This window comes from Protopterus annectens, chromosome 5.part0, assembly GCF_019279795.1.
Source record: "Protopterus annectens isolate FY-2018-M chromosome 5.part0, PAN1.0, whole genome shotgun sequence".
Taxonomy (NCBI): Eukaryota; Metazoa; Chordata; order Ceratodontiformes; family Protopteridae; genus Protopterus; species Protopterus annectens.
In genome coordinates this window covers 1,844,944,980-1,844,968,829 of record NC_056735.1, presented here as the reverse complement: position 1 = coordinate 1,844,968,829, position 23,850 = coordinate 1,844,944,980, and the positions used below count along the sequence as shown (strand labels likewise).

The 23,850-nt window shown below is 39.8% G+C and overlaps 1 protein-coding gene across 2 annotated transcripts in view; it reads right to left on the bottom strand.

Moving 5' to 3' along the window:
• NEK3 (NIMA related kinase 3) overlaps positions 1-23,850 on the bottom strand; it is a 1,322,970-nt gene that overhangs the window by 1,207,584 nt on the left and 91,536 nt on the right. The window contains exon 1 of one of the 2 annotated variants that reach the window (XM_044071666.1): positions 21,298-21,410. The exons of the other annotated variant lie outside the window; for it this stretch is intronic. The gene's annotated coding sequence lies outside the window, so the exon portion shown is untranslated. Of the gene's footprint in view, positions 1-21,297; positions 21,411-23,850 lie in introns of those variants that run through there. 2 annotated transcript variants of the gene reach the window in all.

Genomic DNA, 23,850 nt, shown 5'->3' with positions numbered 1-23,850 from the left:
AGAACCGGCAACTGGCCTTGAAGAGGCTTCGTCGTCAGTTTTGGGCCTCGGATGCCTGTCCTTTTCTTTGTCTTTGCGTTTTTTATAAATTTCGGTCGTTGGTTGTTCCGACGGCATTATGTAATTAAACCTTCGGCCAAAATAATGTAAAGCAAAACCAAACTGACGTTTAATAGTGCGTTTATTGAATCTAGCATAAAACCGACAACTGGTAACGTCGTGGTCAGGGCCTAGGCAAGGAATACAGTAAGAGTGAAAGTCCCTATGAGGTATTTGCTTCCCACAAGAAATACAATTATTAACTTTTACTGACATCGGTCTGGAGCAAGAAAAAGTTTCCCCAATAGGGTACTTAGCTTTATTGAAGACTTCGGTTCTGAAACTCAATTTCAAAAATCTCAGGAGTCGGCTGACCGGCACTTGCGAACTGCTTTTGCTTCGGGCACCACGCGGCAAGAAAGACTGAAGAAAATGGCGTCGGTTGCAACTTTTATACCCCTAGTGCACTGACGTCAGGGAAGAGGCAACAAGCGGACCAAGACTTTGGAACTCGGGCCGACTGCGGGTCACCTGCCAGCAGGATAACCCAAGTGTAATGACTGCAACAGTGAAACACGATGAACAACAACTGGAATCAGGATCTTTACAAAAGGGAAGGAGCAAACTACAAAGAAAAAAATGGGAATTGTGGTAACAATGTATATAACAATATATGCAGAGCAGGAATGAGGTTTAAGAGGCAGGATTTGAATAAGCCATACGTTTAACTGACAATGACTGGATGGTTTATAAGTGATGTATAATGTTTAAAACTACAGTTGTTTCAATGGTGTTTATGATGTAAACTACAACTAAAGTGGTATCATTTTGTGTGTTTTTCATTTATATAAATGTAAGATTTCCTTTGTCACGTGAAAATTTAATAAAGATGTTAGGGGGAAAAAAGAAGTATGGTGGCAGCAAATAGATGCAATTTAGGAAATGATTCTTTTGAGCTGGGACACAGGATTGGACCTGCCTAGATACAGTGACGGGTTATTATTCTGTTGGCTGCCAAAAAAGAACTACTAGAAAATGGAAATTAAAATTTAAACCAACTGTATTACAAGTGTTGAATATCATAAATGAGACAAAAGAACTGGAAGAGGGATCTTTAGAAAAGGGATGGAGCAAATTACATACAAATAAATGGAATATGTGAGAGCAATACATGTAGACTAATGTTCAGAAGGATGAATGAGGTTTAAGGGAGGGCAGGAATCGAGTGACTTGTATAATGTTGTATAATGTTGGACTAAAAGCTATTATAAAAGAAACAGAACATGTAATGTATAACGCATGTAAATGGAAAATGTTAATTGTTTGCTTTCTTTTCTGTTAATACATGTGTGCCTATGTCTTAAGGCATATTTTAATAAAGGTGTGAAAAAAAATGTAACACTACTGTTCAGCAGAACAGACGTAGCACATCTGATGAAATAATAAGCAAACCCTTAAAAAGGAGGTTTAAAAACATAACTTTCACTTGCCCGCATGTTTGTTTCTGCTGAAGTATATTAGACTGAACAATAATACATTAGATTTTGTATTTAATATCTAATCTACAGCAGTGTAAATCAATACATAGATCCTGAAATAGCATATCAGCATATTATCAAAATAGTATAATAGTATATTAACATTCATCAATACATAAAAGACACACCAAAAACTTGCTGTTCTCTACAGACATCAAAAAAATTCCTTTCCACAGATTCAAGACTTTCCCTAGCCTATGCTTTTCTTCTTCCTTGTCTTTTTTATGGCTCACAAATCATAACCAACATACAATCCTCTCTAAAAGCCAAGATGGAACTCACAACAAAACAGCTAGGTTTGCTGCAAACCAGCCCTACAACTCCCACCACTGCCTCTCCCTCAAAGATATAAACTGGATAGAATTTTCACACCAGCTCTTATCTCCTCAACTGATTATCACTCACTCTGTTATCAACAAACCTTCCTCCTGCCCTGGCATCTCCTCCCTGATCTCTCATTATACTCCAAATTAGACACTCAGAAGCTCTGATCAACTATACTTGGAAATTTATAAACCCACAAAAAACAACTGGTCAACATTTACAGTTAGTCAATTGCCTTTATTTGGAAAAACTACCCTTATCCATCCATACCATCTCTAATACTCATGAATTCAAAAAAGCTCTTAAAGAACATTTATGGAGCTCCCTGGATCTGCCTCTGCTTAAACCCAACCTAACTCTCTTCTCTCTTTATTTCTGTTTTTTTTCATTTCTTTTACCTTACTCTCTTATTTTCTAAGAACTTCTCTATTAATTTTCCTGTTTTTTTCTGCCTTTCTCTGTATCCTCCTTTGTCTGTGTAATTATACCCTATTATCTGCGGTCTGACCTATAATGTACCTATATTTTACTTTAGTTATATTCATTGCAGTTTGCATGTACCTTTAATTCTATATTTTAAATTTACCACAGTTTTTAAGCCTTGTATTGTCTTTGTATCTTCTTGTTTATTATTTGCATCATCACTGTTTATCTGTCCCGTGGAGCTTTTCTCCCCGGGCCTCCACTGAAAAAGGGCTCAAGCTCAGTCACTCCCGGTTAACAAATGTCAAAATAAATAAATAAATAGTAAGGAGGGAGAAAGAATACAAAACTAATGAAATATTTACGTAGTGTAAAAAGAGAAAAGTATAAAATTAATACATAACTTCTTGGTGAAAAGTCTGGCAGTTAGTGCAGAGGATTACGGCTCTATACTTTTAATGACCTGCTTCTTGTAACCAAGGTTAGAATGATTTCTTCCATCTCCTTTAACCAACTGTTCAACTCTGAGCAAGTTACTTTACCACTCAGTGCTTCCAGGTCATCCTAAAGAGAGACACTTCTGTCCAGTGAACTTACCTGGTTAACACCTGTACAAAGAAAACTGGAAAAAGGGTAGGCCTATGAGAAAGAAGAGGAAATCTGCAGTTGTTAGCATTCTATAGATGTACATTTTAATACACCCTGTACCATACAGATATCAAATAAACAGGATTAGTTTTGTGTATCAGGTTATAGATGGAGCAACTATTGTATTGCTTCTTTATTTCTGGGTGATATGGGGGCAGCATTATGCTTTAGTTAAGTGTTGTTTTAACTACTTTTACATTTTTACTACATTGTTTGAATTTCAATCGGGATTTAGTTCCAATGTTTGGACATGGACATGAAGTACAGACAATTACTACAGTGGTTAGTTAAGTATGCAATACATGGCTGACATTGATTCAGGAATTTCAGTGCTCTTAATGGTTGTGAATTTTAAAAGATAGGTTAAGGCTGGGAATCTAAGACTCTGAATTATTTTGATTTGTGCGAGTCCAGTGGTATGGAGATCAAGCCAAATGTTTTTCTGTATCACAAAGCCAAACTTCTCTAAGGTACGTTTTCTGCAAATGTTCAATATTATTGTACCACTGTTCATGTTTACACAGCTGTGTGTTCTGACTTAGACAGAGCAGCTGAGGCATAGAGGAAGGAATGGACATAAAGTGTGTTTATCTGGCAGTAAGTAGGGTAGATTCGAAGAGGTAAAAATGACATGTAGGCATCGCTGCACTTCAAAATGTAAGCATTCTTGAAAATTTTACAGTACACTTGTGCATCTATAAGTAAACCCGCGGTGGTGGTGCTGCGGTAGCGATGTCGCCTCACAGTTAGACGTCCGTTCAATTCTCAGTTAGAGCGTATTCTGTGTGGCGACATGCGTGAATGGGCGTTCCTTCGTTGAAGGTTGTGCGTTAGGCCCGGCAAGCCAGTATGTAAAAATCTACTGCCAATCATTAGCGGACCGGAGTTCCGCTGTGGCGACCCCTAACCGAGAAAAGCCGAAAGAAACAAACAAACAAACTTGTGCATCTATAAGTATATACGTACTTACTAGGTTATTAATCTAGGAGGATCTTAAGAAGCCTAGTCCTGAATTCACATCGTAATTATCCCTAACATTTTGCAATATGAATCTCCAGAGACAGATCGTACAAGTATATGTTGGCTACTTACATGTGTCCCCAGTCCATGAAGACCTCTGGAACTAAGCTAGATGTGAATATGCAGTTACCCATCCATTCGCCAAAGTATGTCTGACTGGAGTAAGAGAAGTACTCTGCTTTATGTGAAGGGAAGCTGGTTCCATAGAAGTGATACTGTCTGTGATACATACTTATCCTTCTAGCATGTTCTGCTAACCTTGCAATGGAAACTGAGGTCCTTTGAGCAGGTGTTTCTGATACCATTGGACATCCAAATGTGTAACAGGTCTAATAGACCGGGATTTGTTGAGGTTCTTACACACTAGACAGAGGCTGTTTCACAGCAGTCTATATGATACAAAGAAAAAGATTTTGAGATTGTCTGCATAGTTTTTTATGATTTAGGCCCTGAATTTTTATTAGAAACTTATGGTTGCTCAAACTGTGACATGCTCTTTGGACAGACACATACCAAAAGAGGCATTATACTCAATGATCAGCCTAATAAATGACGAATACAAAAGAACAATTATACTATACGTAAAATAAAAGTGCTTTTGTAATTGCTATGACTTTTCTGTTAATTGTTTAGGTTGTAAAGATGCGATTTTGAGTCATAGTCTTTTAGCAGCTCTCTCAGGGAGTCTGTTCACAATGCGTGTGCATGGCCGCAGTTATTCTGTGTGGAGAGATGGTCAGGTTAACCATCTCAAACTGCAGCAAATACTGCAAAGGCTTCAGCTGTGTTTTCAGTAGCATCAGAATCAAAACGATTCCTGACACAAAATATCTATGGCTAGAGTTCACTCATACATTGGCTGGCATTAGCCACTGTTCGATACTAAGCTACGGAGATTTGTCGATGTGAACTGGCAAAACTCACATTTTAATACACTACTAAACATCCTCCTCCGCTTAAAAAAAAACAGCTGTAAAACAGCTATTACTTGAAATCTGTGATCTGTGCATACACAAGTGCAAGGAAGAGCTTATAAGCTGTTATTTTCAATGAGAAAAAAAATCATCTCAAGGAGTAGAAACTCAGGGTTTGGTTTCTCTGCTCGGACTGTCTGTAACACCTATGTAAGCGTTCTCTTCTAAACTGCCTTAGCAGGTCTTCTACATCTCAACAAGTGTGCTTAGGTGGTGTTGCACAAATATATTAAATGACTGTAGTCCTGTCTGATCATATGCAGGATGTCTGGGAAGCCTCCTTTTGCTCGCTTGCTGGTCCTAGTATTGGATACTTGGCATACCGAAAACTTAATGCAGTAGTTCTGCAGAATCAGAGAGGACATTAATTTTCTACTGGGTGCTTCCAAACACTCTTGACTGCCTTTACATCTCTGTGTCTGCACAAATCTAGATATGATTTCTCCATGACCTTCCCTGGCTGTGTACTCAGCTTACTTGCATGTCTGTGTTTGATGCTGATGTACGGCTTACCTGCTACCATTCAAGTTCAGTAAACATTTTTTTCCTAAATTTCTCTCACGTGTGGAATACATCTGAGGGCACTTCTTAATGTTGGCAACGTACTTAACTTTTCTGTAAACACCTTTAGTACCAACCTTGTAAATTTTATAATACATCAGGTGATGCAAAGCTATACTGCAAAATACTATACTAAAAGTGTTTAGAAACAATTTAATTCAACGCATTGATCTGCAACATGAGTTCATACACATTATAATCTTAGAACTCAGTCCAAAATAACAACTCAAACTTACTTTTGTCTTCTTCATTTTCAGCTATATGCCCTCTTTACACACACTTACATGTACATGTACATATAGACAGAAAAAGGTTTATAACTCAGCAAAAAAATGCAATTAAAGTTATCTATTATATTGCTTGGACTTCAGTTTGTGTGATAAGAAAAGTACTTCCAGTTTGAATGTTTCACTGAAAGTGCTGCAGTTGGTGTATGGTCCTGAAAAATACAGAAAGATGGGATCACTCTAAAATGACTACACGAGCTGATTCACTTTTGAAACACAATAGGTTAGGAAGGCTCCATCCATATCAGAAGATGCATTTGAGGCAATCATGGTATGGCCCAGACTGAAAGTGTAAAAGCAAAACATTTTTATGGCCTCACGGTACCACCAAAGTTTTATGTGGTAACCACTCTTAATATTTGACAAAGTATATATATATATATATATATATATATATAGAGAGAGAGAGAGATTAATATAAATACACCAAAAGTACAACAAATCATTTCTATAAGCAGCCACTATAGGCAGCAGTTATAAAATGTACAGTCTGAACAACTGCCTCATTTATGGGTAATAGGACAACACAGCCAGATATCTAGCAGAAGGGAAAATAATATAGCAATAACCCACGCTTGGGTGTGGGTAATGCGGGATTTAACCACAGTTGGCATGGTTTGGTCCCGAGGGCATAGCCCGAGGGACCAAACAAAGACAACCGTGGTTAAATCCCGCATTACCAACACCCAGAAGTGGGTTATTGCTTATTAATGACATTATTTAAGAAAAGAAATAATTACTTAAATAATGGCATTGTATAATGCCTCTTGCTGCCCTTCCGCAGCTGTCTGGTATTCCGGTAGTTCTGATGTACTGCGCATGCCTACGCAGTACATCAGAGCTGTGGGCAAAAGCAACGGAGAACGCAAGATCTCCGTTGCTTTTTACTGTTTCGCTATGTTAAACTCATTTAACATAGCGAGACTTTTTAAAATAAGCAACGGAGATCTCCGTTACTTATTTTAAAGCTGTCTCGCTATGTTAAACCCATTTAATATAGCGAGACAGGTTTAAAAAAAAAAGCAACGGAGATCTGCATTGCTTTTTTTAAACCTGTATCGCTATGTTAAACTCTTTTAACATAGCGAGACAGTGTTTTATACTAACGGAAAAAGTCCGGGCGACCGGACCTTTTTCCGTTAGTATATTGAGGGATTTACAACGGGCACGCTGGTTGGGCTGGCCAATCAGCGTGCACGTTTTAGAGGAGGAATTGTATAACACCCATTTGTGTATGTAACCAAGAAACTATTTAACATGCAGTGGGGTTTTCCACCTCTAAAGAAACAATGCTTTGTTGTATTATGAGCACAAAAACATCTGTTTATGGGTACCATTTTTGAGATCCTGAAGGATCACAAGCCCTGATATGATGGATGTAAATGGATGATGAAGAGGGTATTTTGTTAAGGATGTGGCTAAACTTAAAAGATCATGATACAGAAATTACTCACAGCACAGGAGAAACAAACTTAAATAGAAAAGAAATAATGTGCAATGTGAATATCCCCGGAAGGCTAACCGCAGGGGAGATTCCAATACACTTGTTAGTTTCTCTAGCTGGGAGGGTATATGTGGTGCTTACCGAGAAATATTTTTCTAGCCCAACATTTTTCCCCTTCTGTGGAACTGGCAATCTGTCTAGGCCATATTTTCTTCCACAGTTTCGAAAAGCAATTTCAGGTGCTGGCAGCAGCATCTTACATATATCTGGAAGATTAACACAAATGTGAGGCAAAATGCATAACACAGTCTGCCAGGCCAACTAAAATACTTCCCAAAATACCTCTTCCAAAAAGCTTCATGTCCTACACCAAATAATCTATTTACCTCAAAAATACAAAATATGCCATAATACAAAAATAATAAAACAAATGTAAATAAACTAGACATATCCCACTATCTAAATGTAGTAATGCCCACCAGAGTGGATGTTTAAGGGAAATAATGAACTTTCTAGAGGTTAGTAGTCCAGATGCCACCCCTGGAGTTTGTTCTAGCCCTGTTTTTACCCACCCTGGGCAGCATTATTGACTGCACATTCAATAATCTGTGTTTTAATGTGTTATCATTTTTTCTTTGTATTGCATTTTTTTTGTGATTTTTCTCTCAGGCCTCTGCTAAAAATGGATTATGCACAGTCAGACTACCTATATGTCTAAATAACTGTAGACAGATAAGAGTTTTGACTAGCTGACAATGTAATTAATTAACTAACAACCATAAACATCAGAAAAGTACATATTTAACTCCTGAAAGTTGTTTCTTCATTACACTTCATAAGAAGTGTCTTACTCTAGGACTCAATTCGTGCCAGCTTATATAGCACTGACATTCCTCTTATTTATAGTGTTTGCGTCTCACTATTTATACAGATGAAAGAAAGCTATTAGGACACAAATTCATTCATTATTGTATTTCATTTTTTTGCACGATACCTCTTTTATCCTATTCAGTGTTGTGTAGCAGCCTGAGACAATCATGGCAATCAAGAGGTGTGAGACAGAAAACTAGTCCTTGCTGAGACATGGTATATGTTCTTCAAGGGATACACATACCCGTGCGCAAGTGCATGCACACTCACCCACACCCACAATCTGCATGTACACCAAAAACTGTTCAGAAGATCAGCATGCCTTTGGGATGCAGAAGGAAAAAAAGCTGGCAGAAATCCATTCAGACACAGGGAAGACATACAGACTACATAAAGAAGACAACAAAACTGGGAACCGAACCAAACCAACACTAAAGTAAACCACTGTGCCACCTCAAAGCTACTAAAGTGCTTCCATGACAATAACAGTGCAATATACCCACACAGTTACTTACAATGGTTTGAATTTTAGTTGTAAGAAGGAAGTTTATGTACTATACATGAATACTTGCAACCTTTCATTTAATGCAACAAAGAATGAGCAGACAGGAGAACTAAATCCCAGTTACTTAAGCCACAACTAAAGATTATAGCTCAAGACATGCACAATATTACAAACAGTTAAAACTACTAGTTGAAAACAAACTTCATTCTTCCTGCCATGCTGGCTTTGAGTCATTCAGCATCCATTTAGATAGTGTACACTTCTGACTAAATCCCCTAACTAAATATTACCCCTAATGTACCATATAAACAAACAAAACATTAGTGATGGACTAGAAGACTGCTCACACGTACACATTTTAGGTCAGCCAGCAATCCATGGATGAATTGCCAAATGATGCCACGAACAAAACTGCTTCATAAATGATGGAATCCCATGACCCTTAAACTGTCTGATTTAAAAAAGAAGTTATGTACTCACCATAACATTCCATCTGTGTTTTCTATTTTCATTCTTCCTCAACTAATGGGATCAGATCCAATCCCCAGATCTGACTCGTCCGTTTTACTAGTTTGTGGCCATCAACGAACTATTAAACTCCTTCCCTACCCATAACGCACCAACCCAACATCCCTCAGATCTTGTTTGCAGCTTGACAGGAAGTCTATAAAAGAAAGATAACTAGAGTTAAATACAAAGAACACAGGTGTCCTGAAGTACCTCATTGCTCCACAAGTCAGTTATGAAATATGGAGGGGGATGATGTGGGTGGGGAGTTGAGGAAGAATGAAAATGGACGACACATATGGAATGTTACGGAAAGAACATAACTTCTTTATCTGGTGTTGTCCATTTTTATGCCTTCCTCAACTAATGGGACAGAGTCCCCAGCTACCTAAATTCTTAGGTGGACTGAGGAAGGATATTCCTGAGTACGGTTGAGCCAAAGGCTGCTCTTCCCCTCGAGACCAAATCTAGTTTGTAATGAGTGATAAAGAGGATTTGACCAAGTCGCAGCTGTACATATATCGTCCGTAGAAACTCTAGACTGGAATACAGCAGAAGTTGCCATAGATCTGGTTGAATACACATTTAATGGTTTTGGTAAGGGGAGATTCAATTTGGTATAGATAAAGGAGATGCAATTTGTCAGCCATCTAGCTACAGTCACCTTTGTAACCGATTTGCCCAATTTATAATGGGCAAAGGAAACAAATGACTGATGTGTCTTTCTAATCTCTTTTGTTCTGTCTAGGTAGAAACATAACTGTCTATGAAAATCTGGTAAGTGCAGCATATATTACCCTTTATTTGTATACTGTGGGAAAAATACTGGCAAGTTAATGGATTGGTTAATGTCGGATTCTGACACCACCTTAGGAAGGAAGGAAGCATTAGTACATAATGTGACCTTATCCTTATAAAAAATCAAATATGGGGGCTTAGAAGATAACATGTGAAGTTCTGAAATTCTTCTGACAGATATAACTGCCAAATAAATAAAACCAAGCGCTGGCTAAGACAAAACAACACTTTAATAAAACAATAAACTTAGCGCTTTCATAAAGTTCAGTGACAATACTTCAGATAAAATACAAAAATGGAACACATGGTTAAATAGGTATTCCTAAATCACATGATTCCAAAAAAATGTATCACATGACAATGAACAATAACTTTTCCAGGACATTCCCTTTTATTTAAAATAATTGATCATGTAAGAGTATGATGTGAGAGGTGGTCCTTTATCATTAAAACTTGAACAGCAGGAATTGTATTGGCAGCTTGCTCTTGATGCTTTTAGACAACCTGGCCTGAATGTTCTATTACTTGCATTTTAAAACTTAAAAGTTTAACAAGATAACATTTTTATTGGTTTACAATTTAACTATTTATTTACTTGCTTATTTTGTACAATTTATTTTGTACAGCCTTTATTTAGGCTGAGTGGGGTGGAGTTGTTTAACAGATTCATGGAAATGTTATTGTTCATTGCCGTGTGAAATATTATTTTGGAATCATGTGATTTAGGAATACCTACTTAACCATGTATTCCATGTTTGTATTTTATCTGAAGTATCATCAATGATCTTTACGAAAGCACAAAGTTGGTTTACTATTTTATTAAAGTGTTGTCTGTTTTGTCTTAGCCAGCGCTTGGTTTTATTTACTTAAGTAGTGTTTTATATTTTTTTTAGATGTAATTGCTACTAAAAAGACAGTTTTCCAGGTGAAAAATTTAAAATCACATTTATCTGGAGGTTCAATGAGAGGTCTATTAAGGCGTGAAGTATCAAATTTAAATTCCATGGTGGTATGGGGTCTTTAAACAGGGTCTTAGCAGACAAGTACCTTTCAAACATGCTTTGAACAGTTTAGAGGAGGCCAGCGAAGAATTCTGAAATACCACGTGAAAGTCAGAGACTGTTGCGAGTTGACCAGTTGATGACCTAGCGCACTCATTAAACAAACTCGCCAAAAATTCTAAAACAGAATGAATTGGAGCTGAGAAGGGGTCTATCTGATTCTGTTCTGCCCAATAAACAAACCTTCTCCATTTACTCCTGTAGAGTTTCCTAGTAGAAGGTTTATGAGAAGATAAAAGTAGGGAATGAACAGGAGAAGAAAGCATTGGTTGCCTGGCTACTAAAAGAATTGGAGAAACCACACTGTTAGTTTGAGATTCGAGATACCTGGATGAACCACGACTGTCAGGTGAAACAAAGTCTGGAATTGGATGTAGAATCTAAGGTGGGTATAGTAGATGAGGCCAAAGGAAGGGATACCAAATCTGGCGAGGCCAGTAAAGTGCAAGGAGGATGACTTTGCTCTTCAACTGGGCTGCTTTCTGAAGGAATTTGGGAATTAGATGAGTTGAAGGATAAGCATGCAGAAGACCGTGGGGCCAATTGTGGAGCAGAGCATCCCTTGTTGATTCCCCTGATTGGGGGGGGGGGTCAGGGCAAAGAAGCTGCTGCACTTGTTTAGGGGAGAAGCAAAAAGACTGCGGCAAGGCTGGCCCCACTGCCTGAAAATCATTTCCATCACTTTGTTGTTGAGAGACCACTCATGAGGTAATACAATGGACTTGCTCAGTTTGTCTATCACACTGGACTTCCCCAGAATATTTGTTGCTATTAGAAAGCGGTTGAAGATGTCACCCTATGCCACACTCTGAGGGCTTCTCGACACGGGATAAGATCTGGTTCCCCCTTGCTTGTTTATGTACCAGACTACTGACATGTCTGTCTGGACTGCAATCATGCCAAGAGAAAGAGTCCTGGAATGCCTGCAATGCTAACAGCACGACTCTCGTCTCCAGAACGTTGATATTCAGGTTGGCCTCAACCGGGGAACAACTGCCTTGGACTGTTTTCCCCAGGAAGTACTCCCCCACCCAATCTGGGAAGTGTCCATGGTCACTATGGCCTTGGGCTGAGGGAGGATGAAAGGACAACCTTGTAACAGCTGTTCTGACTGTATCCACTAGGAAAGGTACTGTCTGTATACCTGGATTATTCTCATCTTCGCAGACATGGGCTGAGAAAGTTGCTAGCATCCACTGAAGAATTCTCATGTGAAACCTTCATAAAGAGACTAAAATTATTGCGGCTGACATTGATCCCAGGGCTTGCAGAATCAATTGGGCTGAAATTTTGGCATTACAAATTATTTTCCTGACTTGCATCCTTGCTGTTTGTACTCTCGACAATGGAAGAGAAGTTACCATAGATACTGTGCTGAACACTGTTCTTATGAATTCCAATGTCTGGATTGGTTGCAGATAAGACTCGTCATTTATGGAGATTCCAAGATGTGAACAGGTTTTTTAAACACCTGATCCTGAGCTTCTATCAGACGATGCCTGGTCGGGGTGGCAATGAGCCAGTCTAAGCATGGAAACTAACAAAATTCTTGCAATCGTAAATGAGCTGCAACCACTGCCATGCACTTGCTGAACCCCTAGGGGCTGTAGTGAGGCCAAAGGGCGTTGCTCTGAACTGATAATGACTGGTTCCCAGCTGGAAGCTTAAGTACTTTCTGGATCATCGGTTCGTCTTTATGTCACAAATCTTCAGGATGCATACTATCGAGCACATCCAGTTGTCCTTGCCCAGAAAAGATAGAATGGACTGAACCATGACCATCCAGAATTTTGTGAGTTGAACCGACTTGTTCAATACACTGAGATCCAAAATTGGTCTCCAGTCACCATTTTCTTTGGCACTAAAAAGAATCTTGAGTAAGTTCCGGATTCTATCTGATCTGGTGGGACCTCTTGGATGACTTTTTTTCTAGCAGCTTTTGGAGTTCTAGTGCTGCTGCTTTCCTCTGATTGGGTGGAACAATGAGAATTTTTCTGGACAATGGAGGAGGTAGGGAAAAGGGAATTATATAACCTCTGGAAATAATTCTCTGCACCCAAATGTCTTTTGTCATACTTAACCAGGCTTTCTGGTGCAGAGATAAGCGACTACCAACTGCCTCCAGAGGTAGGCAGTCAATCGGGCCTCCATTCAAGAGCTCTGAAAGGGTCTGTCAGAAAAGGAAGCTCTAGACACCCAGTTTTGCAGACCTTCTCTGCCACAAGGGCATTGTCTTCCATTATTGCTCCCCCTTCTGCCTCTGGAGGAACTAACTCCATGTGTGTCCTGGAAAGTTTCCTGAGATTTTCTGAACCACATTTTTTGACCTCCCCTTTGATTCCTGGAACAGGTCCTTTGAGGGGTCAAAAAATGCATGCCCACTTCAGAGAGGGTCTTTCCATCTGTCTCACACCTGGAGTGTATGTCCTTTACTGTGGGGCCAAATAAAGAAATACTGTCAAAGGGTGCATTGACAAATGAAGACTTGAAGGGCTCGGCAAAATCACACAGGCAGATCCAGGCATGCCTCCTGCTGTAAATGCCTGAGCCCTCAGCCCTTGAAGCACCTTCTGCAGCATGCAAGTTAAGTCTCATGGATGAATTGGATATAGCCTGTAGGGTAGCCAACTGAGAGACTACTGAAAATTGAGCCTCAGCAGTTTCAGTTCCAGAAAGAGATCTGGATAACTCTTTAATCAAATCTCTTTGTAGCCTAGTAAAATGTGCTAAACAGTTCATGAATCTAACTCCAAAAGTGGATGAAGCATAAACACGCTTCTTAAACTGAGAGACTACTGAAAATTGAGCCTCAGCAGTTTCAGTTCCAGAAAGAGATCTGGATAACTCTTTAATCAAATCTCTTTGTAGCCCAGTAAAATGTGCTAAACAGTTCATCAATCTAACTCCAAAAGTGGATGAAGCATAAACACGCTTCTTAAATCTGTCTAGCGGCCTTGATCTCTAATAGGAGGATGAACAGGAACTCTGTTCAGTGAGTTCCCTTTTTTTTTTTTGCTGCCACCACAACTGTAGCATCTACTGGAACCCTTTTACTCCAATATTCCTGGCCTACTGGTGGAGCAAGAACCCTGTCTGGTCTCTTGGGGACTGACTTAGTTGTATCAGGTTCCTTCCATGTCCACTTGGAGATTAAATCAATAAGTTCATCGGCTGGTGGAGTAACCCACGAGGCAGACAGACCAGTACCAAATGCTTCCAGAAATAAATACAGATTCCTTAGGAGAAGGGTTTTGGGAAGATAAGCCACACCTTTGCTTTAGGATCTCAAGAATGTCTCCAAATGAGACGTCATCGGGTGGTGATTTTGGGGACCCCCTCCCCTTCATCAAAATCAGTATCATGAGTGACTGACTCCAGAGAAGAGCCTAAGTGCCTCCTTTTGTACTTTCTCTTCCTAGGGACTCAATGTGGTGGTCCAGAGAAGTATCAGAAGAGATCAAAATACTCCGTTGGATTGACTGAAAACTTTGGGCTGGCTGTCCCTGTAGGGTAGAATGTTGAGGATCATGGTGCAAAGTCATCTGAGAAGTAGAGAATGGATCAAGGGGGAAGGACCCATCTGACCTGTTGGAGCAGAGAACACTCTCTTCACTACCTCAAAGGTAGACCACCCCAGGGAGAAGAAAGCCATTGGAGACAAGATAGCAAGTTTCTGGCTTGTCACATCCCTCCAGCCCAAAAGCAATCCACCTGTGGCAGAAGTCGGAGCTGAGCTGTCCAGTGCTGAAGCTCCAAGAGGAAGAGATGACTTTGAAAACCTTGAAGTCAACCCTACCCTCTCAGATCCATCAGGTAAGCTTCGGCTACAGTTTTGAGGATATCGAAGCCTGTGCACAAAGGGCAATTGTCAGATCTAAAGACAATGTTCTCTTTGGATCTGAACTAGACAAACCCAGAAGGCCTGGACCAGAGGACTCAAAAACCACAGGTTGAATTAGAGAAGTAGCTGTTATTGGTGGAATGGTAGATGGACGGCTTGCTGATCTGAAGGAGTAGGAACCACGAGATCTCCTTTCTGAATTTGCTCCATGAAAAATTTCCTGCTACTCCTCTCCACATCTGCTTCTGTGAGACTCCTGGAGGAATGAGAGGATACCCGTTATGGCAATTTTGAGTGTCTCTCTAAAAAGAAAAAGGTCACTCTGGAGCAACCAGGCATGGTGAACAAGTAGCCCTTTGTAAGGGCTTTGGATCAAAAGATGTAGGATCCGAAATATGTTTGGTGAGATCCAAGGATATAAGATCTGAAGTATGTTTGGTCGAATCAAAGGACATAAGATTCGAAGTATAAGAGAGGTCAGATGGGATGTAGCTTTGAATCCAGTCTTTCTTTCTTTCTTCTTGGTTCAGAAAAGGTAGAGGTTGGAGAATCCGAAGGTCTAGACCTTTTTGGTGGGTCTTTAAATGTATGTTTGGGGGACTGAACCCCAGTAACGGCTTCCGAAAAAGAAGATGGCAGTAATCCCTTTAAAACTAGCTTATTTTCCCTGTTAGCTAAAGCTCAGAGGTTGAACCCATGGCAAATACTGCAGTCCTGTTCTAAGTGTTCTGGTCCTACACAATATACACATAGACTGCGGACATCAGACAAGGGCAACTTATACCCATGCTTGTCACATCTTTTAAAACCTGCTGGACCTTTCTCAGACATTTTTTGTAGTTAAGAAGAAGAGTAAAGTAAACTATTTTTTTTAATTGCTAGAAAGAAAAAGGAAAAAATACCAGAAATGGTATTAGGGAACTAAAAGAAAAAACTTGTAAATAAAAAGAAAATACTAACAATGGTAATTACAGAGATCACACTACATGCAAAAAGAGTAAAAGGAAGGAGTTAGGTCTACCAAAAGGTTTTACACTGAAAAAGTAAGAAACAGAATGGAAGAAATAACTATGAAAAATGAAGATGAAATATTAAAGAAAAAGTTGTTGCTGAAGTTTTCAGGGAGAAGGTATGAAAAGTTAACTTATCTCTCACTGAAAACTCGAGAGCTGATGGCGACCACGTCTGAATGATAAAGCCGTAAAGTGGCAAATGAGATGAGGAATGTTAGGGAAGGTGCATCATGGGTAGAGAATGAGCTTGAGAGTTCATTGATGGCCACAAGCTAATAAAATGACAGAGATGGATCACAGGATCGGATCTGATCCCATAAGTTGAGGAAGGTATGAAAATGGAAACATCAAATTATAAATGTTAACTGGGGGTCCAGATGATTAAGCTAGTATTAGAACATTACCTCACCATGATTTTCACACAGAAATGGGAGTGATCTGTATGATTGACAGGGCAATCCTGTGTAATGTTGCATGGTAATCATGGGTGAGTGACAAGCCATGCAGACTATCAAGTGGCCTGGTGAATATTCATCATATGATCGTACTTTGGCACATACCACTCAACGTGTCAGAGCAAGAAATCTGGACAAAGCCACCAATAATGGGGGAGGGGGGGCAAAGGCCCCAAAACATGGACACTTTTTAAATATTGTTCTTACCAACTTGGAAAATTGATAGAATATCAGGTTTTGCATTAGCATGAATTTTCTGAAGGGTATGAAGTCTGAAACTCAAATTATTTTCTGACACTAACCCTGAATAATTTGCCAATGATTTGTCAGAAAACCACAATTGTATGACAAACCGAACAAAAGTATGAGGCAAAAATCTGGACATTCTATGAAACTCTGCACACTTCAGAGGTATGCTTTCACGTTCTTGAAATAGGGCCATTGCAAGGGAGTTTTTCAGTATGGAGTTAAACTCATTATGTACAGGAATCGCTTTAGCAGGGGAGTGAGCCCCCCTGCACCCCCCATGTTTCTTTACTGCATTTGTTTTGTAGGAATTGGTTTTGGGGGGGCAGCCCCACATGCACCCTCCATGTTTCTTTAATATATACTATTCAGTAATTGCTTTATGCGGGGGGGGGGGGTGTTTCCCACGTTACAGAAGCAACATGAAAGTGCAGTTTTCTATCACATGTCACAACTGCTTAGCTTCGTGCCTTGTGTGAGTTGCCTTCAGGTTGTAGTCAGAAGCGTGAGGCATTTAGTGTTTGCAATGTACAGTATTGAACAATATCGGTACACAGTGAATGGTGCTAGAACAGCAGCTGAATCATTGTTAAAGTATAGTTTTTATAATATACTGCATTCCGTTTTTTTTTTTTTTTGTTATGTAGGTAACAGCTAATATGTGCACATTTGAACAGTCTATACTTTGGATTTATGTACCGCGCACTTACAGCAGCGGCCAGATTCAACTATTTAGAAAGTCTTGCATATTCATTTTAATGGCAAAGGTTTTCACCTGTTTATTCAGAGTAATACTAGCAAAAACAGTCATATGCAGGGTGGTGGACGGAGTATGGGCAGTCCTTGCTACTGCGCATCTGGTGGGGTAGTGTTCTAATACAAAACCTCTTAAGGCATCTAGCCTAGTTCATAGGTTGGTACTAGGCTATTGGCCCTAGGGCTTATACAAGCCTAGCCATAACAATTCCCTGGATATTTCTTCCCACAATATTTACTTCTCTGGACCCGTCGAGCAGGGCGGCTGACATGATCCCCGGGGTGAATTTCCTATCTCCCATCCAATCATCACGGTTCCTTTTGAAGAGGGCTAATGAGGTTCTCTGCTTGACATGTATGGGCAGTCTATTCCAGAGTATGGGGAGCCTCTGGGTCAGGAACCTATCCCTCCAGCATGTTTTGTTCATTGTGATGACAAGGTTTAGATCCCTGGAGTGTGTGGCTCTGAGGTATTGGGATTTCTTTAAGTGGAGCATGTCCAACAGCTCAGGGTTTGACATGGCCTTGTATGTTAAGCAGAGATCGCCTCTGAGTAGATGATATGCCACAGAGTACAGCTGGAGTTTTTTTTAGATGGTCAGCATATGGCATCTGCTTTAGGCCTGTGATTCTTTTAGTGAGGTATTTCTGTGGCCTTTCCAGCTGTTGCAGATGTCTTGTGAGGTACACACCAAACGGGGCATGATAATCTATAATGGGGTCTAATGAGGGATGAGTACAGTGAGACAATGACCTTTTTATTTGGATGAAAAGCCCTTAGTGATGAGGTATGCCACATAGAGTTGTCAAACCTCTCGACCTAGGAGCAATAAAAATCATACCAGTGGTTCTGAAAGGAAAGCACTTTCTCACTTTTTAGAGTACGTAGATGGTCTCATATTGGACCCATACGGGTAGCTCTCAATGAATCGGAGAACAAATCTCAACAAAAGCAGGAACAGATCCAGAATTAAACAGCGACACTTAAATTATTACCACTGTTAACAAGAGACACTACTAGCCTGAGAAGATGAAAAATATTTACTTCCTGAAGTAAAACAAATCGATAACTCTATTATCATTAAGTGTAATTCACCCCTTTTCTCCAAAAGTCAGTTTTGTATTAGAACATTACCCCACCAGATACGCAGTAGCAAGGACCGCCCAAAACCTGCCCACTACCGAACGTTTCCCTGTAATTGCTAGTCTTACTGTGAATAAACATGAGATGAGCAATATGGTTTCATGATGGGAAAGAGCACTACAGATGCGATGTTTGCTCTGAGAGTGTTGATGGAGAAGTACAGAGAAGGTCAGAAGGAGTTGCATTGTGTTTTTGTAGCCTTAGAGGAAGCATATGACAGGGTGCCTAGAGAAGAGTTGTTTTATTGTATGAGGAAGTCAGGAGTGTTAGAGAAGTATGTAAGAGTGGTACAGGATATGTACAAAGGTAGTGTGACAGCGGTGAGGTCTGCGGTGGGAGTGACAGATGCATTTAAGGTGGAGGTGGGATTACATCAAGGATCAGCTCTGAGCCCTTTCTTATTTGCAGTGGTGATGGACAGGTTGACAGACGAGATCAGACAGGAGTCCCCGTGGACTATGATGTTATCAGATGACATTGTGATCTGTAGTGAGAGTAGGGAACAGGTGGAGGAGACCCTGGAGAGATGGAGCTATGCTCTAGAGAGAAGAGGAATGAAGGTCAGCAGGACTAAGATAGAATATATGTGTGTGAATGAGAGGGAAGATAGAGGAATGGTGAGGATGCAAGGAGTAGAGGTGGCGAATGTGGATGAGTTTAAATACTTGGGATCAATAGTTCAGAGTAACGGTGAGTGTGGAAGAGAGAGTACAGGCAGGATTGAGTGGGTGCAGAAGAGTGTCAAGAGTGATTTGTGACAGACGAGTACTAGTAAGAGTGAAAGGGAAGGTCTACAAGAGGGTAGTGAGACCAGCTATGTTATATGGGTTGGAGACAGTGGCACTGACAAAAAGGCAGGAGTTTGAGCTGGATGTAGCAGAGTTAAAGATGTTAAGATTTGCACTGGGTGTGACGAGGGTGGACAGGATTAGGAATAAGTATATTAGAGGGTCAGCCCAGGTTGGAAGGTTTGGAGACAAAGCCAGATAGGTAAGATTACGTTGGTTTGGACTTGTGCTGAGGAGGGATGCTGAGTATATTGGGGAAAAAGATTCTAAGGATGAAGCTACCAGGTAACAGGAAAAGAGGAAGGCCTAAGATAAGGTTTATGGATGTGGCGAGAGAGGACATGCAGGTGGTTGGTGTGACACAGCAAGATGCAGAGGACAGGAAGAAATGGAAACAGATGATCTGCTGTGGCAACCTCTAACCTCTAACGGGAACAGCCGAAAGATGATGATGATTGTGAATAAACATGAGATACCCAGCGTCGCCAAATAGAATATGGAAAACAGTGTAGTTGAATATGCACCCTGCTGCAAGTGTGCTTTATCTGTTCTATATAACCACACACACCTAAACTATTTGTAGTCCTCTGTGCAGGAACATGCATGGCAGAACTCTTTACTTTTAAGTATTACTGTTTCCTAGATGTTTGACATCCAGTATTTATTTGTGGTACCACTCCCTATATGCCAAATAATTTTCCATATCATTCTGTTGGTCTGCAGATATATATTTTTCAAAATGTGATTTTTTTTTTTATTTGTAATGTCTGCTGCATTTACTTCCGGGGACAGTGGAGTGCTGTAACTAAGATAAACATACCTGGAACCTTAACATACAGTTGTTCCAGTTGTTAACACTGACACATACCTCTCAATCTTTTAACGGACAAAATCTGAACAAAGCCTAATAGAATGGGGGGCAAACTACCAAATATAGGGAGATAATTTAATTACTGCCTTTATAAACTTAGAAAGTTGCTAGCTTTACAAGTTTTATGTTAGCAAGCATTTCAAAAGAATGTAAACTATGAAACTAAAATGTGTCATTATTTACTGACTTCCATGTTCAGTAATTTACCAGAAAACCATAAATTTTGTGTTATTCTGAAAAGCACAAAAGCATACTTACGAAAGGTGGGGGTGGAGGAGGCAAGCCCCCTGCAAAAGCAATTTAAAGCACAAAATTAGGATGGGGTGTGTACGTACTGCGTACATACTGCCCTTCTCTCCCACTAATACTTGAACCTGTCCTTACATCTCTTAATTAATGGCCGTATTTCAAGAACGGCAACATTGTCTCTTCTGTATATCGAAATATAAAACTAATAAAAAGATTTAAATAAATAAAAATTTTGGGAAACGAAAAAATAAGAGAACGGCAACAAACAGTGACAGATGGAATATTCAAAATGAATATTCGACATGTCGCTGGATAATCCGCATGCCGTATTTTGCATGCAACCTCACACGGGCTTGGCATGTCAGTCATGCAGGCCACGCCCATTCCTGCGCGAAAATCGCGGTGGGCTGGGGTAATATTCTAATACAAAGCCCGAAAGTCAACAGTTTCAGGAAGGATTAAGAGGGACACAGATGAAAACTGAGTTAAAAATCAGGGACGGTTGAGAGACACAATAATTCATAATGGAACACGGTTAGACAGTGATAAAAACCATAGTGCTACACTGAAATCACAGAGTAGTTATAGTTATAAACATGAGAAGTTTTCGTTAAGTAGGCTCCAAGCTCTTTTCGTACTATTTTACTAAAACAAAAACGCATGTAATCAGCTTCCAATAAGAAATTAATCGTAGCTCTCGTTTATGACCCAAATTATGACACCACCCATAGTCAAGTGAATGCACATGCCCCGATGAAATTATTTCAGAAATCAACAATATAAACGAATCTCACTTCATGAACTCAGTAATGCACTTTGGAATAAGATAAAAGACCAAATGCTATTAATTTTACACAAAGTACAATGCGCCTAATCAGATTGACCTTTGTTAAAGAAATACATTTCCATTTACTTCATTCAGAAGAAGCACCGACCTGCCGAAACTTTTGACCAAATTACTGCACTGAAAATAATACTCTCAACAGCAGACGATACAACTCGCAAGATCATTATTCATACATTGATAAAACTACTTCCTTCCTCCGGCTTAGCCATTATCACGTGACCAAAAACAGAGCAACCTACTGTTTGATTTTCTGTAGAAATATAAATTCTAACGCTAGAGGGCGCCAAAGGTTGGTCCCCGTTCGAATGCGGTGTATTTCCAATCTCTTCAGCAGGTTGTTTCTATTGTACTAGGCTGCAATAGCTCTCAACAAGTCAGAGTCAAGGACAAAGCCAGAAGTACTCATGGACACTTTTAAAATATTATTAATATAAAATTGGGATATTAACAGAATAAGAAAATGTGGATTAATAAACGTTTTCTGAAGTAAAACAAGTTTAACTATTACTATTTATTGTATAATTCACCACCTTTTCTCCAAAGTCACCAGTTTTAGACGGGATTAAGAGGGGCAGAGCTAAAATCCGAGTCAAAATCATGGACATTCCTGAAAACCAGGGACAGCTGAGAGATGCTGGGGCTTCTTTCTTCAAATGGATATGAAAAAAAAAGGTTCATAGTTAGGTACTAGGCTGTTGGCCCTAGGGCAAACGGTACCTTGGCTTTTGCCATCCAAGAAAATTATTTTCCTGTGCCCCTGTCAAGCACAGCCACAGAAGTGATCCCCAGGGTGAATTTCCTATCACCCATCCAATCATCAAGATTTTTCTTGAAAACTGCTAATGAGGAGCTTTGTTTGATATAGATAGGTAGTTTGTTCCAGAGAATGGGAAGTCTCTGCGACAGGAATCGATCTCTCCAGCATGTTCTGTTTATTGTGGTGACAAGGTTTAGGCCCCCAGAGCATGTTGCTCGGAGGGATTGGGATTTCTTTAAGTGGAGCATGTCCAACAGCTCTGGGTTTGACATAGCTTTGTGTTAGGCAGAGATCGCCTCTGAGTAGGCGATATGCGACAGAGTAAAGCTGGAGTTTTTTGAGACGATCTGTGTAGGGCATCTGTTTGAGGCCAGTAATCCTCTTTATGAGGTATTTCTGTGGCCTTTCCAGTTGTTGTAGATGTCTTGTGAGGTACATACCAAAAGGGCATTGTACTCTATAATGGGTCTAATGAGTGATGAGTAGAGGGGAGCAATGACCTCTTTTTTCCTGGATGAGAAACCTTTTGTAATGAGGTGTGCCATGTAGAAGGATTTCCTGACCACTGTGGCAATGTCATTATCAAAGGAGAGACTACTGTCCACCTGTGTCCCAAGGTCTCATCACACTTTCGGTGTTAAGTAGACTACTGCCTATGTGGTAGTTCATGGGTACAGAATTTTTACCAAAGGGGATGACAATGCACTTTTTGGCATTGAGCTTGAGGCCATGGCTTTGACACCAGGCATCTGTCTCAGTGAGGCCCTTTTGTAGGATCTCCACATCATTAGGAGTTTTGATTATGGCTCCTAGTTTGCAGTCATCTGCGAACTTTGTTAGTCAAAGACCTTCTGTGTTAGCATGTACTTCAGAGAAGTAGATACCAAACAGGAGAGGACCTAGGACTGAACCCTGTGGTACTCCACTTGTCACTGGTCTGAAGTTGGATTTAGAGTCTGCTACTTTCACAGTGTGGGTTCTGTCAGTGAGCCAGTTGGCAACCTATCTTGTGACATAGAAATTTATACCTAGTTTAGTGAGTTTATCTATAATTCCAGAGTCAGGGATGGTGTTGAAAGCCTTGGCAAGATCTAGATAGGCTGTGTGAACCACCTTACCCTCATCTACAGCTTTGGGGACCGCTTCAAAGTCTATCAGGTTTAGGAGACATGATCTGCCTTTTACAAACCCGAACTGGGTAGGGTCCAGAGTTTGGAGATTACCAATGTCATTGTTTATAAGGTCCATGATGATATGGTTATTTCTCAAAGTCACAAACTAGATGCAGCATAGCAAACTCCATCCCACCATCCTATCAATACACACCTCAACTGACAGACAGCTGTGTTGTGGGAAATAACCTCACTCAAAAGGTATTTTTGGATTCTCAACAAAAAAAGTATTTCCAAAAAAAATTCCTGTTATCACTTACTTTTTCCTGCAGAAACAACAAAAATGTGTTTTTTTTTTGTTTATTTTGTTTTTAGCAGCAAAACAAATCTATTCTATTAATACATGTTATAGTCAGTGGCAGAAGAAAGGTCTTCCTACAGTAATGATATCAGGAAACTACTCAGTAGTGGATTAAGTGTACTTTGAATTAGACAGTTTCTAGTTCATGGGCCCCCTCATGCACTTAGTTTTTTTTTGGATCTTGAAGGACTATATCGGTTCTTATGGATTCACCTTCCTGATTTTTGCAAAAGTATATCAACATTTTAGTTTTTCTAATTATCTTGGATTCTCTTCACAATTGTTTTAATTTTTTTATTTCCCTTTCTGTCTTGGATTCCTATTCATAACTGTTTTAAACTTATGTTTCTCTATCTAGTTTAAGTTACATTTCTTGTTTGATAAACTAAAATTTACTAAGGTATTTGTTTT